The sequence below is a fragment of the Papio anubis genome, chromosome 3, assembly GCF_008728515.1.
Source record: "Papio anubis isolate 15944 chromosome 3, Panubis1.0, whole genome shotgun sequence".
NCBI lineage: Eukaryota > Metazoa > Chordata > Mammalia > Primates > Cercopithecidae > Papio > Papio anubis.
In genome coordinates, this window is record NC_044978.1 from 89,804,007 (window position 1) to 89,822,887 (window position 18,881).

The following is an 18,881-nucleotide window of genomic DNA, read 5'->3' on the forward strand; positions in this document are numbered from 1 at the left end:
TCACTGCAATCTCTACCTCCAGGGTTTGAACGATTCTCCTGCCTCAGCCTCCCTAGTAGCTGGGATTACAGGCGCCCGCCACCACACCCAGCTAATTTTTTTTTTGTATTTTTAGTAGACACGGGGTTTCACCGTGTTAACCAGGCTGGCCTCCAACTCCTGACCTCGTGATACGCTGCCCTGGCCTCCCAAAGTGTTGTGATTACATGCTTTTTTAAAAGGTATTTTTATTCTCTTTATAAGCCAGAGGAGATCATTTCTATGGAGCACTTGTTAGGTACCAGACATAGGAGTAGATGTTGCATGTACAAAGATGAAATGACACAATTTCTGACTTCAAGAGTGGGAAAACACTGGTACCATCTCTCTGATTTTATAGGTAATCAAATGCAAAGCAGCTGTGCTATGGGAGTTAAAGAATCCCTTTTCTAGAGGTAAGGCCCATGAAGTTCGTATTAAGGTGAAACACATTTTTCCATTTGTATTTAAATTTTTAAAAACTCAGAAAAGGGACAAGTCGGAAGGCAGGGAGACGCCAAGGTGGACAAGATGGTGGCGGCAGCTGCCCAGGGCGGGAGAAGTGGTGGTAAGGGAGGCAGTAGTGGGACTGGCGGTGGTTCCTGCTGCAAGACAGGCAGTGGCCCTAGCGGCTTGTTTGAAGATAGATGATAAGCCTGTAAAAATTGACAAGTAGGATGGATCAGCCGTGAAAAACTCTTTGGGTGATTCTGCCAAAAAGGAAAGATCCTACAGGAATGGATCCTGACGATATTTGGCAACTGTCCTCCATCTTAAAAGGTTTGATGACAAATACACCTTGAAGCTGACCTTCATCCGTGGAAGAACAAAGCAGCAGCGGGAACCCAAGTTCACCAAGTCCATGGCTAAGTTTTTTGACCACAATGGGATCCACTGGTCGTGGATGCATATAAGCCTGAAATATCCAGGCTCCATGACAGTCATGACAGTCTCGCCATAGAAAGAAAAACAAAATAGCAAATTCTAAAAGTAGCCCTCTTTCTGCTGGATCTTGCTGAATTACTGACTTCGGGGGTGGGGGAGATAAAAAGAACTTAAAATGGGTAAAGTAAGAAATGTTAAAAAGTCTCTGTTTTGCCCTGAAATTTTAGTCTATTCTGGATAAATAGGATTTTCTGACACAGATGTGAGAAGTTGTAGCTCTGATGTCAGGCCGTAGTCTCCTTGGTCTGCTGATTGCATTATTTTAATTTGCTTTTCTGGGAAAGCAGTTTTGCTAAAAGCAGTACAGATTTTTTCCTTTGTACCTAGCAATACATTATATAGTATAGCTTTGGGCCAATTAGCATTTTAAGACTCAATTTTTTAAAATTATTAATCTGTTGTTGACTTTGTGAATTCCTATTTCAACAAGTGTTTCCTTGAAAAATTCAGAATACAACTTCTTGAGTATGACAGCTTTCCTTCACACACTATTTTTGAGGGTGTGTATATATCTGATTTGGTGAGAATTTTAAAAACACAGCTTTTGCTTGTAATCCCAGCACTTTGGGAGGCTGAGGCGGGCGGATCATGAGGTCAGGAGATCAAGACCATCCTGGCTAACATGATGAAACCCCATCTCTACTAAAAAACACAAAAACTCAGCCAGGCATGGTGGCAGGCGCCTGTAGTCCCAGCTACTCAGGAGGCTGAGGCAGAAGAATGGCCTGAACCCAGAGGCGGAGCTTGCAGTGAGCCGAGATCCCACCACAGTACTCCAGCCTGGGCTACAGAGTGAGACTCCGTCTCGAAACAAAAACAAAAACAAAAAACAAGAAAAAGCAAAAAAAAAAAAAAAAAAACACACACACACACATGGCTTTTAAATTTGTTTGAAACAGACCTTTTGCCTGTTACATTTTGCGCTTTTAACCAATTAAAGAAGCCAATGGCATTTTAATTTTATATTGTGTTTTCTACTAGTATATCCCTGTTGATTTGTTTGTGCCTTTTATTAACTGCCATTTAAAATTTTTTTTCAATAAAAGGATGGAAGATGTGAAAAAAAAAAAACTCAGAAAAGTTAAAAACGGACAACCAAAAATCCACTAAGACTTTTTTTATATATAATCAACCAGCAAATAGAATACACTTGTTGTGACAGAAAGGTATAAATATAAATTATTAAATTTTTAAAAAGTGATCAAAGAATACATACAATATAATTCCAGTAAAAGACAGAAAAAAATTTCAAAGGGATATGTATCAAGACTTCAAAATCAATTAGCATTAGATATTTTCTATGTGTTAATTTGCAATTTCTACTTCCATTTTTTTAAAGTATGCATTCTTGTATATTATTTAAGATGTAACTAATTCAGTATCAATTACTTCACAGATTATTCTAAATTGTTTAATTCAAGAAAGGAAGGTAGAGGAGGGTTTCAGCCTGGATAACCTTGAGGATAAACTCAATCTTTCGTATTTGGGAATAGTAGGATTAGCAAAACCCTTGAAAACATTTTGAAAGCACAATTTCAGGAAACTGGGATTTTTAAATTCATCTGAGACTCATGATCTTTTCTGAATCTAAACATCTTCTCTTTACTCTGTAGATGGTGGTGTAGGAATCTGTAGCACAGATGACCAAGTGGTTAGTGGTACCACGGTGACCCCACTCCCTGTGATTTTAAGCCATGAGGCAGCTGGCATAGTGGAGAGCGCTGGAGAAGGGGTGACTACAGTCAAACCAGGTACAGGATTCACACTCAGGGAACATGCTTGGTTCACCATCCTAAGATTTCCCAGCCTGGATGAGGAAACAGAGGCAGTGAGAGACGAAAGGGCTTGCACAAGGTCACCATGCAGCCAGGACTTCAGGTGTTTTCCTCGTTCCCTCTCGGCCTGCCTGACTCAAGCATGTATGCATTCAGTCACTCATGTATTCTACCCTTCAACCATTATGTACTGAGTATCTACTAGACGCCAGGCACCAGGTTAGTGTCTGGAGATACGTGAGGATCAAAAGGGACACAGTGCCTACCAGTGTAGCATTCATAATCTAGTAACTTCTGTATTAGTGTTGGTGAACACGGTCTTCTGTCAGGGCCGAGACAACTAGAAATGGGAGGAGGGAAAAAGCATAAGTATGGACATTGTTCTGTGCTGAGTTCACAAAATGGAGGCTACATGGCTAGAGCCGAATGAACATGAACTTTTCTTAGGTGACCTATGCAGCCCCTTCACCAATTTCCTCTTCCAACATGGTCTCTCTTCCTGAGCATGGAATCAATGAAACAGACTAGGTGAAAGGAAATGAAAGAGACATAGAAGGAACCATCCCGCCATCAACAATATCTGCCTTATTACCTTTAGCCATGCTTAAATGCCACTGGTTATGGATTGCTAATTATACAGGGGGAATAACTAGGATGTTTCTATACCATCATTTTCACATGAATTTTACATATAAAATGTTATGGGCCAACCATTTTTCTTGGTCTTGTGGAATACGTAGTGTAGATGATTAAAAATAAAAATTATGTTTAATTTTTAAAAATCACTTTTGCGGCCGGGCGCGGTGGCTCAAGCCTGTAATCCCAGCACTTTGGGAGGCCGAGACGGGCGGATCACGAGGTCAGGAGATCAAGACCATCCTGGTTAATATGGTGAAACCCCGTCTCTACTAAAAAGTACAAAAAAAAAAAACTAGCCGGGCAAGGTGGCGGGCGCCTGTAGTCCCAGCTACTCGGGAGGCTGAGGCAGGAGAATGGCGTGAACCCGGGAGGCGGAGCTTGTAGTGAGCTGAGATCTGGCCACTGCACTCCAGCCTGGGCGATAGAGCGAAACTCCGTCTCAAAAAAAAAAAAAAAAAAAAAAATCACTTTTGCTGCTAGATTGGACCTGCCACCTTACCAAATACTTATTTGAACTGTGAACAGAAAAATAAAATGAACTGTTTAATTTGAGTTTCAGCTCTTACTAATTTCTTTAGTCAGAAATTAATAACAAAATGACACCCTTACTTTTCACCCCTTCTCCCTCCACCACAATAGGAACAGTAAATAATTCACAAATTATCACCAGCTAAAAACATTTCAAAGTCAGTTCTTATCCTAAAAGTCCCTAACTTATTGTAGAGGGTTGAAATTTCCAGAGGAATTTCTGAAATTATTCTTTGTCCCATTTTTGTTAGTTTTCCTCAAAAAAGAACTAAGATCATTTTAAAAGCATTCATTTCATAATAAAGATAAACCTAGTCACTTTGAAAAGAATTAGTTCAAAATTCTCATTTTTATTGTAAATCAAACTATAATAAAAAACAGGTCTTACCAACATCTAGTGGCACAATTATACCCTACTTTCAACTAAAATTTATATTTATACTTACAGTAAGATTTAAATAGTTAAGGATTAAATTAAATGTCTGTAAAGCCTCCAGGAGAAATTGATACACTGCATACAAGTTAACACAGTGAAAGCAATTTTTCCAATCCATGTTGTTTCCCATATTTGCATTTCCTCTTTAGGAATCTTCAGGCACTTATAAACCCAAACGTATAAACAAGGCTGTGGCAGGCAATGACAAATGACATAGTTGTGATTGGACTGTAGTTTTTGGAGACTTTTAAAGACACATGCTTCTAATTTTTTTTTTTCTTTTTTTTTTTGAGACGGAGTCTGACTGTGTCGCCCAGGCTGGAGTGCAGTGGCGCGATCTCCGCTCACTGCAAGCTCCGCCTCCCGGGTTCACGCCATTCTCCTGCCTCACCCTCCCGAGTAGCTGGGACTACAGGCGCCCATCACCACGCCCGGCTAATTTGTTTGTATTTTTAGTAGAGACGGGGTTTGATGGTCTCGATCTCCTGACCTGGTGATCTGCCCACCTTGGCCTCCCAAAGTGCTGGGATTACAGGCGTGAGCCACTGCGCCTGGCCAGCTTCTAATGTTTTAAAGACATGTGAGCTTTAAGTTTTTGTTCTATTAATACCTGGATAGAAATTGTAAAAGAATTTGTTTTATCCCTCTCCAGGTGATAAAGTCATCCCACCTCTTATTCCTCAGTGTGGAAAATGCAGACTCTCAAAATCTGGAAAGCAACTACTGCTTGAAAAACGAGTAGGTTTCTGATGCTCTCTTTGCTCAGATACTGAGTGTGCACAATAGTTATGCTCCTGTCTCATTCCTTTGTGTGTCTCTATATTGCATTGTCCAGTGTGAGCAATCCTCGGGGGACCCTGCAGGATGGCACCAGGAGGTTCACCTGCAGGGTGAAGTCCATCCACCACTTCGTTGGCATTAGTAGCTTCTCTCAGTACGCGGTGGTGGATAAGAATGCAGTGGCCAAAATTGATGCAGCCTCGCCCCTGGAGAAAGTCTGCCTCATTGGCTGTGGATTTTCAACTGGCTATGGGTCTGCAGTCAAAGTTGCCAAGGTAAGAATGACAATGGATGATAAAAACCAGTTACACGCAGACTGTCAGGAACGAAAAGGGAAGCAATTTCGCACAATATTTGAAGATTATTTTTGTAGATCTGAAGTGTTGATTAAGAGTAGAAAAATGGGGCCGGGTGCGGTGGCTCACGCCTGTAATCCCAGCACTTTGGGAGGCCAAGACAGGTGGATCACGAGGTCAGGAGATCGAGACCATCCTGGCTGCCAATACAGGAAACTTTGGTTCTACTAAAATACAAAAAATTAGCCGGGCGCTGGGTGGCGGGATGCTTCTGTAGTCCCAGCTACTCGGAGGCTGAGGCAGGAGAATGTGAACTCCAGAGGCGGATTGCAGTGAGTCGAGATCACACCACTGCACTCCAGCCTGGGTGACAGAGCAAGACTCCGCCAAAAAAAAAAAAAAAAAAAAAAAAGAAAAAGAAAAGAAGAGTAGAAAATCTGCCCAGAAAGTATTGAGAACACAGGCTAGAAATTTCACCTGTTTATCACAGGATAAAAGCTGTTAAGAAAAAATGTAAAGTACTTCATTTTCAATAAGTATTCTGTATTTGCCTTTATGAGGTCATGAAATGTTAGGCCTGAGAATTCATTTAGTAATTCTTTCAACAATTAGAGCACCTACACATGCCTCAGGCACCCCAGGTTCTGCTAGGTTCTGAGACAGCAAAGTAAATGAAAACAGCTGCTTGTCTCTGAGGAGCATCTAGTTCATGGATCCTCTACCCCAGAATTAGGATCAACAGTAGAGTCCAAACCTTTTCCGATGCACTTCCAGCTAAGGCTCACCCACTCTGTGGATTCAGATGAAAGTAATGAAGCTTCAGTGATGCTGCATCTACCATCATGGCTTTCACTAAGCAAATAATCCTCCTACCATGAACATATACCACACATATACTTGCAAAGTGTTCACTTCAAGCTGAAATTTTTAAAGGCTCCTCATCTGAGTAGTAGGCTGAAAATCTAGTAGTATCTTTTATTTTATGAAACTGAGGTCTAGATATATAAAGATATTTGCCCCAAATCTCACTGCTGGTTAATGAGAGCTGAGACTAGAACATCATCTTTTCTCAAATCTCCTGCTGAATCTTTAAACACAATACATACTATTAGCACTTTAAATCACAGTCAAAGCCTTGTATTTTTGTAAATAAGATAGAAAGTGGTGTTGTACCCCATAGTATTGGAATAACACTTGGTCAATGAATGAGAATAGACACCCTAAGGAATATAAGGCTGATTATTATTTGGGACGGTAAACATGTTACCCACAATGAAGGCTGACTATGGGAGAACAGGTTAATCAATAGCCCTAGCCAATTTAAACAATTCTAGAGCTTTGATCCTGAAGTGGATTAGTGCCGCTGTTGCTGCTCTTGCTGAATCTAGAACCAGAGCTGGTGACATGGACTGGAGGAGGAGCGAAGATGCTTACCGGTGTCCGAGATCCTGAGGCGGAGAAGAGGAAGAGGAGGAATTAGTGGATCCCCTAACAACAGTGAGAGAGCAATGAAAGCAGTTGGAGAAATGTGCAAAGGCCCGGGAATCCAAGAGCTCTGTGATGATGCGGTATCCTCATCACATACAGAAGAGAGGACTGCAATGAGGAGCTCTTAGACTTTTGTAGATGCAAGGGACCATTGCATGGCCCACAAACTCTTAACAACTTTGAAATAAATGTGTGGACTTATTCACCCCAGCCTTCATCTTCTGGGCCTCAGAATATTTCCTTATGGTTTTGGATATGCCATTTGTTTCTTATTTGTATAACTGTAAGTTCACGTGAACCTCATGGATTTTGGCTTAGGCTGGTAGCTTCTATGTAATTCGCAGTGATTCCATCTTAATAAAAGTTCTGTGATCTGCAAAAAAAATAAAAATAAAAAAATAAAAAAACAATTTAGAGCATATCTTTCCCAAATTTCTGTGACTTTAGCAGTTAGTCCTTTGTTCAATTGCCTCATCCGTTTTAGCAGTTGGTCTAAGTGAGCCTATGCAAGAACAGAAGATGAGAATACTCATAACAATAGGTTGTATCATTATTAAAATACAGACAAACGTTTCATTGTGTGTTGTTCACTAGTGTATTTTTAAAGCAGGGATATACTCTTCACGACTATCGAATGTTAATGAACCAACAAGTTAATTATTGAGGGTTTAATGGAAATTTTTCTGTCTCCTGGAGTAGCCTTTTCCACTTATTTTATTTTCCAAATATTGCCTTTGTGTATGTATGAGATACTGAAGCCGGCTATCAAGGGATTTCAGCAATCGGGAGTCCCTTCAAGATTGTAATCACTGCCATCTGGATCTCAAAGATCATCCAGTCCCCTGGTTCCCAGCTGAGTTCCACCTGCAGAGATTCTCATTTAATTGGCATGGACTGTGGCCTGGATAGTGGGATGGTCTTAAATCTCCCCAGATGAATCCAATATACAGCAGTTTAAGAACCACTGACAAGTTCAACCCCCTGAATTTAAACATGAATCAACTGAAGCCAAAAGAGGTTTTGATAACAGGTTGGACAGAAGAGTCTGAGCAGCATTTGATAAACACTAGGCATGGCATTTTATAAAGCTTAGGCACTTTCTAACAATCATTACTTAATCCATTTTTGCGTTTTCCAAAAGCACAGGTCACCCCAGGCTCTACCTGTGCTGTGTTTGGCCTGGGAGGGGTCGGCCTATCCGTTGTTATGGGCTGTAAATCAGCTGGAGTGGCCAGGATCATTGCAATGGACATCAACAAGGACAAATTTGCAAAGGCAAAGAGTTGGGTGCCACTGAATGCATCAACCCTCAAGACTACAAGAAACCCATCCAAGTGGTGCTAAAGGAAATGACTGATGGAGGTGTGGATTTTTCTTTTTTTCTTTTTTTTTTTTTTTTGAGACGGAGTCTCGCTCTGGCGCCCAGGCTGGAGTGCAGTGGCCGGATCTCAGCTCACTGCAAGCTCCGCCTCCCGGGTTCCCGCCATTCTCCTGCCTCAGCCTCCCGAGTAGCTGGGACTACAGGCGCCCGCCACCTCGCCCGGCTAGTTTTTTGTATTTTTTAGTAGAGACGGGGTTTCACCGTGTTAGCCAGGATGGTCTCGATCTCCTGACCTCGTGATCCGCCCGTCTCGGCCTCCCAAAGTGCTGGGATTACAGGCTTGAGCCACCGCGCCCGGCCAGATTTTTCATTTGAAGTCATCGGTCGGCTTGATACCATGGTATGTACCATGACATGCCCTGAGATTTTTGCCTCTGCAACCTGGAGGATGTTTTTAGGCAACAGAATATACATATTATATATAAAGGATATTTTAAATGATGAATGGAAATTTCCCATCATCTGTTTGTTAACTGGCTTATTTAATTTATTGTTATGAAAAATCTACTATTGAATCAGCTACACAAACTTGTCTCAAGTCGTATTTCCTTTTGAGGAAAGAAAAGCGGCTTGTTTTTCTTAACTGTATCATTACAAATTTACTTTATTAATTTTCAGTTGAAACTTGAAACTCAAGTAACTATAAATAATAAGAATTATGCTCTCAAATTGGCTAGTTTTATTTTTCTCCCACAATTTTAAGAAAAACAGTTTAACAATTTTGTATATGTTCTTGATTAATTCCAAACTTTTTATACATATTATTCTTTGGCCAAAAGAAATGAGCAATTTTAGACCAACTATTATTTTATTGACAGGAAATGTGCTCTAAGGAAAGTGACTGCTTTAATATATCACTATATTTTACCACAGAGACAGGACAGTGCCTGGCACGTAGATGGCATCCAATACTAGTTGGACTGAATATTTTAAAAATCAACAGATTTTTACTACCCCCAAACTTAAGAGCTACATACCTCATAGCATTGTTTATAGATTACATAAGACAATACATGTGACATACTTAGCACAGTGCCACCTGTCATATGGTAAGCTTCCAATAAATGTCAGCTGCCTTTTTTTTTTTTTTTTTTTTTGAGTCAGGGTCTCACTCTGCCATCCAGGCTGAAGTGCAGTGACATGATTATAGCTCACTGCAGCCTCTACCTCCTGGGCCCAAGTAATTCTCTTACCTCAGCCTCCAGAAATGCAGGGATTCGAGGCATGAGCAAGCACACCTAACCTCAGTTGGCATTATTGATATCAAATATTATTTCCAATCTTGCAGTGCTTATATCATCTTTGGCTTATACATGATTTACTTTCACATAATTACAAATATCAATCGCAATGGGAAACACATCTCTAGTTATATTTCACCTACCCAGAATTCTCTAGAATCCTACTAAAAAAGTCTCCAGAGACCAACAGGTTTCCATTGCTGAGGTTTTCTAAAAGGTCCAGCAGTGTGGGTAACAGGGAGCAGAACCCCAGAGATCAAAGCTTTTGGCAGCCTTGACCTGGGACAGATGCCACAGAGTAATAAAGTGTCAAGAGAATTCAATTTTTCCAGGGCTATGGCTTTTCTCTTTATGCTCTTTTTCTATATTTCTGTCCATTTTCTCATGTGCAACTGGAGTGTACCTTATCTCAAGATACCAAATATCTCACAGCCACATGTTCTGAGGATGTCTGGTCTTCCAAAGCTCAGAATCCAAAATCAAAGAACTAATCATTATATATCTTGGGAGGATTCTAAACCATTTTGTTGCTACAGAACATGTTCAAAATCCTGACTAGAGAATTCTTTCTAGACTGTCTTTTGAGGTTCCTGAATAATCAGTGCATTTCAATGTAACACTGATATACATTTGGGGAGATAAAAACAATATTTAAAACATGTCCATTTCATATATGGACAGAATAGGAGTCCATTTAAAATGGAGGCCATCAAGTAGACAAGAGACTAATTTTGGTGATATAATCATTTCACTTGTTCACCGTTAAAATATCTGCTTGAAAGTACTGAGTTCAAAATAACTACTTAATAAATGAATGAAAAATGCATTAACTCACTCACAGATTGCCTAAGAATTTTGTGATGATGAAATTGTATGCTTATATAAGGAATCAGACTTTATATATGTTTGTAATGATGTTTTCCTCTTCATTTCTTTATTAGGAAGAATTAAGTGCACACCAAGTTATTCATCTATTCTTTCATTCAAAAACCACTTTCTGGGCATTTCCTAAATCCACAGCACTATTCTATGCAAAAAAAAAAAAAAAAAAGCGGGGGGATGAAGGAGCAAAGGACATGATCTCTTCCCTCTACACAGTCACAATCCAGCTAAGCCTATTACATGATATTGTGCATTATGAGTAGGAACTATGTGACTCCACGTTAAGGATGCTAAATATTCACTTTATTCCAGATGGCTTCCCTGTTATGTTGTCATGAGACATGTGGCACAAGTGTCATTTTAGGGGTACCTCCTGATTCCCAGAACCTCTCAATGAACCCTATGCTGCTACTGACTGGACGCACCTGGAAGGGGGCTATTTTTGGTGGTATGTAGTTAGGTTTCAGAGCCAAATTCTCATTAACCTTAAAATTTCTCCCTTTTTACAAGTGACAAGGCAAGGTTTTTAAAAGCAATGTGATCAAAAATAAATTAAAATTCCTATTCTATTTATAGGCTGCAAATCTACTAGATGTAGAACTAATGCAGACAGAAGGTCCCAAAATAGACTTTTCTAATGTCACCGCTAACCAGGACCTTTCTTTCATCTCCATCTGTTTTCGAACCTGTGACTCTGTAAGGCATAGAAATTTCTAGTAGGACATAGAAATCTATAACAATATTTCATATCTACACCCAAATTAGGACAACTGATAAATTTGCTCCTTAACTTTGGGCATAAGCATCTGTACTACAACATCTCTTCGAGAAAGATAGTGAGTAAGACTCTTGTTATCTGCAAATTTTTTTCTAGGTCAAAGCACTGTAAAAGATATTGAAGTTACTCTATCTCTTATTAACCTCAGTTATAGCAGTCTGGAATGCACTTTTTCTAAACTTTCATTTATTTGGAAAATCTTCTCTTCAATTCTCCTATTTACCCCTGGTTGAATCTAACAATGATATTGTCTTCTTTTCAGGCTTTAAGAGTAAAGAATCTGTCCCCAGACTTGTGGCTGACTTTATGGCTAAGAAGTTTTCATTGGATGCACTAATAACCAATGTTTTACCTTTTGAAAAAATAAATGAAGGATTTGACCTGCTTCACTCTGGGAAAAGGTAGATTTAAAGTTGGTTTTTGTTTTGCTTTGTATTCTACAGTAGTGGGTTGTCTAGCAGAGAATGAAAAAGTGGAAAGATGAGAAAAAATTAGAGTGCCTTTGTTTTTCCATTACCTGTTCAGTCTTTGCATGCAGCACATGTAAGATCTTACTGTGAGAAGCTGAAAATAGTTGCTTTGCATTTCCTATTTTGTTGAAGTCAAATTATGTTGATTACAGCAAATCTGAATGATCAGAGTCACGCAGCCTTCTTTAAAAGAGAACACTCACCTTTGACTAAATAAATGGATAAAGTCTATTTAAACAACCATAATTATAACATGGAGTCAGTGAAGCCTCTGCCTGTTGCCTAAATAATGCTGACACTTAATGGTTGTAAATTTAAATTATTTTCAGGACATCCTCAACATTTTCATTATGGGAATAGGTGAAACTTACTAGTTTTATTTTTTCTTTGCAGTTTACAAATTTTTTTTAACAATAAAAGTTATTGTAAAAGAGAAGGGTACTAAACCCTATTTTATTTATTTATTTTTATATGGAGTCTCGCTCTGTCACCCAGGCTGGAGTGCAGTGGCGCGATTTTGGCTCACTGCAAGCTCTGCCTCCTGGGTTCACGCCATTCTCTTGCCTCAGCCTCCCAAGTAGCTGGGACTACAGGCGCCCGCCAATTCGCCCAGCTACTTTTTGTATTTTTAGTAGAGACAGGGTTTCACCATGTTAGCCAGGATGGTCTCGATCTGCTGACCTCATGATCTGCGCGCCTCAGCCTCCCCAAGTGCTGGGATTACAGGTGTGAGCCACTGCGCCCAGCTGACTAAACCCTATTTTAAATGTCTGCCTTACATTTTCACTAACGCTTAGAAAAATAAGACAATTATATTTCCTACCGCTAACATTTCACACTTACAACCAGCTAATAAAATGAATTTTGTCACCTGCATTTATATGAGGCACAACTGGAAACAGACAGTTATATCTAACCCCTGCCTTCTAGCTCCAGAGTCTGAGATTTTTCTGCTATCCCACTCTTATGTTCATGAGGCTTTCAAGTTTAAGTAGCATTTCTTAGGCACTCACCAATCTGCTATACTAGATACTTTATCCAACAAATAGTCTTGATGAGGGAAAGAAACTAGCACCCTCAGAGCACCAGCAAGTTTGACTAAGTGTCTTACCTGCATTATCGCATGTGATTACCAGACAATGTTCAGTGTCAGTCTCAATATCATTATCTTTGAGAGGAGAAAACTGAGACTTGGAGAAGACATGACTTTGCCAAAATCATCAGGTGGTGGTAGAAAGGGGAGCCAGAATTCAAAGGTAGATCTTGTTGTTAGCAAATCTATTCACTTTCTATTAAACTACACCACCCCTCAAGAGTGCATGGATATATAAACGTATACATATATGGAAAACAACAGTCATCAAAGGTTAGTTATCATTGTCATCGTTATTATCAATGACCTCATCATCATGATCATCATCATAGGATTGAAAAGATGATGGCAAATACAGAGATGACCACAACAAAAGGACAGTGCTGAGCAACAAAAGAAGTCATTAAGCATGCCTAAATTCACTTTATGAGAATGTCATATAGTAATATGCATATTTAAATAAAATGAATTCTATCAATAAGCAAAGATTTAAAATTGTAATGATCAATATTGTTAAAAGTAAGGTGACATGGGCACTTTCACATACTTTCAATTGTAATGGATACATTCTTTTGGGAAAGCAATTTGGTAATTTGCATTAGAAGCCTTACAAAAGAAAACTAGATCCTTTGTCCCAGTGAGTCCCTTTCTAGAAACATATTCTATAGAAATAATCAACTATTCAAACATACATATAGGTTTAAGTCTGTTTACTTGTTATCTGTAATGTCAAAAATTAGAAACATTCTAAAACTCCAACATTAAGAACATGATTTAATAAATTCCAACCAACTATTAGAAATGAAAGAAATGACTTCACTGGGAAATCCTTATGATGTAATTTTAGGCTCATAAAATAAAGAATGTAAATATTATACAAAATGGTCACAAATTTTCAATAAGAACAGAAAAAATGTACATATTTCCAGAAAAAAGTTGGTAGAAATTCAATAAAACATTGACACTGATTATTTCTAGGCTGTGGGATTATAGATTCCTTTTCCTTTCTTCTTTCTGCTGTCCTGTATTCTCCAAATTATGTGCATGTATTCACACGTACATAATTTTTAAAGAGTCACAAAGACCATCTTTTTCCAATCATCAGAAGTTGGTTTATAGATAGGACATTAATTCTAGTGTAAATGAGGTGGGTGGATCACCTGAGGTCAGGAGTTCAAGACCAGCCTGGCCAACATGGTGAAACCCTGTCTCTACTAAAAATAAAAAAATTAGCCAGGCATGGTAGCATATGCCTATAATCTCAGCTACTCAGGAGGCTGAGGTAGGAGAATCCCTTGAACCTGGGAGGCAGATGTTGCAGTGAACTGAGATCCTGCCATTGCACTCCAGCCTGGGCTGTAAGAGTGAAATTCCATCTCAAAAAAAAAAAAAATGAAGTGTCAAAATTAATACAAATCAACTTTATTCTCTCTTTCTAAGAATCCTTAAACATCTCTGTATCAAAGGTCTATCAAACCTCGAACTCTATACTAACAACCAGAGCAAGTTACAAATCCTGCTAAGTGTCAGTTTATATAATCTCTAAGATGGAAATAATATGAAAACCTACCTCCTAGTGTCATTGTTTAGGTTGAAGTTTCAGTAAGAAAATGCATGAAGAATGTGACAAATAGAACTTATTGCAAGTTATTATCTATTGTTTTTGTTTTGTTTTGTTTTGTTTTTTGAGACACGGTTTTGCTCTTGTTGACCAGGCTGGAGTGACTTCCAGCAAATTTTGACTCTGGAATCAAGAATTTCTCTATTTGCCGATCCCCTCTCCATAATGGAACTTTGTGAATGTACATAGTTTGTACTCATTTTAGCCAGCAGGGAGGCAGGGATAACCATTACATCCAAAATGAATACCTAAAGGAAAAAATGACAATATTTAACCTGAAAGTTCCATTCTGTTCATTGGTACCCAATGCAAATATTTATGCCTACATTTAAAGGATGAGGAGGAGTTTGACAGAAGCAAAACTGGAGGAGGACATCCAAGACCAAGGGTTCAGCAGGAAAGAGCAGAGCATATTTAGGAAATTCTAAGTATTTAGTATTAGTGGCCCATAAATTTCATAATGGGAAAGGTCTGTGGCCAAGTAACAGCGATTCCTGGATTCCTTACAAAAAGATCATGTGCACCACTTTAGGTCCACCAGGACACAAGCCACTCTGTGGTTACACTTTTATATTTTGATTTTGACTTGCCTCCTTCCCCACCAATGTCAATGTAACTAGGAGCCAGTGCATGGTGCAGAAGCCTCCCATGTGCCACTCCCACCCCATGGAGGACTGTGCCACTCTATGACAACACTGGCAGTGCTCACCTAATGCCCCCCACTCCACCTGCTCCCCTAGCCTGGGAGGAAGGAGGGTGGAAGCTAGATGTCAACTTCTGTTCCACTGGCAGGATTTGATGACCACTGCTGTGACACGGACATGTAGAACCCCATTTTCTTTTTCTGGATCTCACACCATCAGCATCAGTGTAAAAGCCACAGAGTACCCAGCAACAGGTAGTGTCCCATGATGTTATCTTAGGGAGATTAAGAAAACGGTCTTGACCCTGAGTATCTCCTTCAGCATTCTTGACAATCACATGTTCTCTACGTTTAAAAGACCCTTCCAAGTGGGCAAAACTCTTTCATTAACCTCATCCCAGCTTGACTAAGTATTGTTAGGAAATTTCAGAGACATGGCATCAAGATGGTAAGTGTGTGGGATACAAGGGATAGGGAGGAGGCTAGTTCCAAAGTGTTTGCCTGACAACTTGGTGTGGATGGTCAGTCCCTCCACCAACTTGCGATCTAAAGACATTATCAGGTATTTGTGGTAAAGAGGGTTGTCTTAGTCCGTTTTGTGCTACTATAACAGAATACCTGAGACTGAGTAGTTTACAATGAAGAGATTTATTGGCTAACAGTTCTGGAGGCTGCGGATTTTAATATCGATGTGTCAACATCTGTTCAAAGGTTTCTTGTTATATCATTACATGGTAGAAGGTATGAGAGTGAGAGAGAGCAAGAGAAGGCTGAACTCACATTTTTGCAATGTGATTAATCCTAACTTAGAGCATGGTATAGCCCTGCTGGCCTACTTACTTCTTAAGGGTTCCACCTCTTTTTTTTTGAGATGGAGTCTCACTCTGTTGCCCAGGCTGGAGTGCATTGGCGCGATCTCGGCTCACTGCAAGCTCCACCTCCTGGGTTCATGCCATTCTCCTGCCTTAGCCTCCTGAGTAGCTGGGACTACAGGTGCCTGCAACCATGCCCAGCTAATTTTTTTAATTTTTTTATTTTATTTTTTATTTTTTTGTATTTTTAGTAGAGACGGGGTTTTACCAGGTTAGCCAGGATGATCTCCATCTGACCACCGTGATCTGCCTGCCTCGGCCTCCCAAAGTGCTGGGATTACAGGCGTGAGCCACTGCGCCTGGCCTCCACCTCTTAATACTCTTACATTGGCAACTAAACTTCATCATAAGTCTTGGAGGAGACAGTAATGGTTAAATTTGGAAATGGACTTGATGAGTTTGAAGGCCTTCTAGGATTTTCTAATATAGTTGTTTATACAAAGTCTGGAGCTAAACATGGGAGGTACATTTCTTGTAAGGCCAACCTTTAGTCATCTTTGTTTGACAGGGATCTCTAACTGCGATTAATAGCAGAGTCCTTACAGTTTCTTTGTTCCCCTTTCGTAACTGCAAAAACTGTTGGTTAAATCCTCTACTTAAAACTCCCAATGTGGCGGTATGATGTGGCTCAGCCTGTAATCCCAGCACTTTGGGAGGCTGAGACTGAGCGGATCACAAAGGTCAGGAGGTCGAGACCATCCTGGCTAACCACGGTGAAACCCGTCTCTACTAAAAAATACAAAAACAGCCAGGCAGTGGCGGGCGCCTGTGGTCCCAGCTACTCCGGAGGCTGAGGCGGAGAATGGCGTAAACCCGGGAGGCGGAGCTTGCAGTGAGCTGAGATCCGGCCACTGCACTCCAGCCTGGGCGACAGAGCCAGACTCAGTCTCAAAAAAAAAAAAAATTTGAAATTGAATTTTTCATTTTTAAATAATTTTAGCCAGTAGCTTATATTGCCAGTATCTTCCATGCCTTCCTGCAAGTCAAAATCTTATCCCAAGTGACAGTCTCAGCTCTACTCACCCATCTTCATCGTATCATGGTGAAGTTTCCCCAAATTCTCTCTCCTTCCTGAAGCCTTTCTGTGAAGAGATCCCTTTCTAAACATCTCCCTTGATTACACATAAAAGTTTACTCTCAATTTTTTTTAATGTACTTGAAAAAACAAACACAGTTGAAGGGGGATAATTATATAAAGCATTTCTTCACACATATGTTAGTTTTCTATTTCTGAGTAACAAGTACCACACAATTATTGGCTTGAATGAACACCATTTATTCTCTCATGGCTTCTGCAGGTGAAAAATCTGGAAACAGCTGAACTAGTTGCTCCAACTAGAGTCTCAACAGTATTAGCTGGCCTGTGTTCCTTTCTGGAGCTTGGGGCCCTCTTTCTGGCTCACATTGCTGTTGCCAGAATTCAGTTCCCAGTGGCTGTGGGACTGAGTCTTCTGCTTTCTTACTGGATGTCGACCAGGGAACAATCTCAGCATGGCTCTCTCTGCATACCCTCTCATGCTCCCAAACTCCTGACTCTGAAACCCCTCAAGTCTAACACAACAGAGTCTCCTACAATGTCAGATGATCACACACATGACTATTCCATCAGCACTTGCTCTGTAACACAACCTAATCCAGGGAGTGGATGTCCCATCATAGTCAAAATTTCCATCCTCATGTAAGCATAAGGGATCATACAAGACATGTATACCAGGGAGGTGGAATCTTGGGAGTCGGCTTAGAATTCTGTCTACCATCATGTTTCAATAAGTTTGGCCTGCTATACCAAACATAACAGACTGGATGGCTGAAATAACAAACATTTATTTCTCACCATTATGGAGGATGGGGAGTACAAGACCAAGGGGCCAATAGAACTGTGCCTGGTGAAGGGCAACTTCCTGGCCTGTAGACATACACCTTCCCTCTGTATCCTCACATGACTGAGAGAATGATCACCTTGTGTCTCTTCTTATAATGGTACTAACCCCATTCCTGAGGATGGAATCACCTCCCAAAGCCCCACCTCCAGATACCGTCACATTGGGGATTAGACCAACACGTGAATTTTGGTGGAACACAAACCTTCAGTCTGTACCACACAACATGACAGTAGAATTCATGAGGATGCTCTCGATGTCAAATTCCTGTAAATTATTAAAGAATGTAATTGACATTCTTGAAGAAATTATTAAAGAAATTTGATTGTCCTGCCTCTATTAAAGACTTTCAAGAATATTATGCAAATGAATTTTTATTATGGAGCAAATAAATCAAATCAAATCAAAACAAAATGGGAGGTTGACTTCAATAATTTCATGAATATATTTAAAATCAAATTCTTAGCATGGAGAAAAATCTCAAATTCTAGTATAAAGAAATAAACCAAAAAAGAAAGAAATAGACAAGGAAAAATATTTTCAACATATATGATTGACAAAAAATAGATATTTCTAATATCCAAGTGCATTTTATTTAAAAATAGACAACCCAGTAGGAAAATGGACAATGATGAAATTTCATAGGAGAGGAAATTAAAATGACCAACAAGCATATTAAATGGTATTGAGCCTTGGTAGTTGTCAAAAAAATACAAACTAAAGCAAAATGAGATATCACACATTAGCTTTTGGTATGGGTAGAAATATGCATTGTCATAGGTATCTGATAAGAAATTTGTGATATTTATTAAAATTTACAATGTGCTTGTCCCCAGCAATATCACATTTTGGAATAGAATCCATATAAATAAAAATATCTGTGCATAAGGACATAGAGACAAGACTACCTACTGCAGCCTTATTTGTAGAAGAAACAAAAATTTTTAAACTGAGTGATGGACAGAATAAGGAATGATAACTCCCAATTTTGAATGGTAAGTGGATCTTTCTTTAAAAACAGGGAGCTGGGTGTGGTGGCTCATGCCTGTAACCCCATCACTTGGGAGGCCACGGTGTGAGGATCACCTGAGCTCAGGAGTTCAAGACCAGCCTGG

The 18,881-nt window shown here is 39.7% G+C and overlaps 1 pseudogene; it reads left to right on the plus strand.

The window, feature by feature from the left end:
* Nucleotides 1-549: 549 nt before the first annotated feature.
* On the plus strand, nucleotides 550-11,435 carry LOC116268650 (annotated as a pseudogene).
* The last annotated feature ends 7,446 nt before the right edge of the window (nucleotides 11,436-18,881 follow it).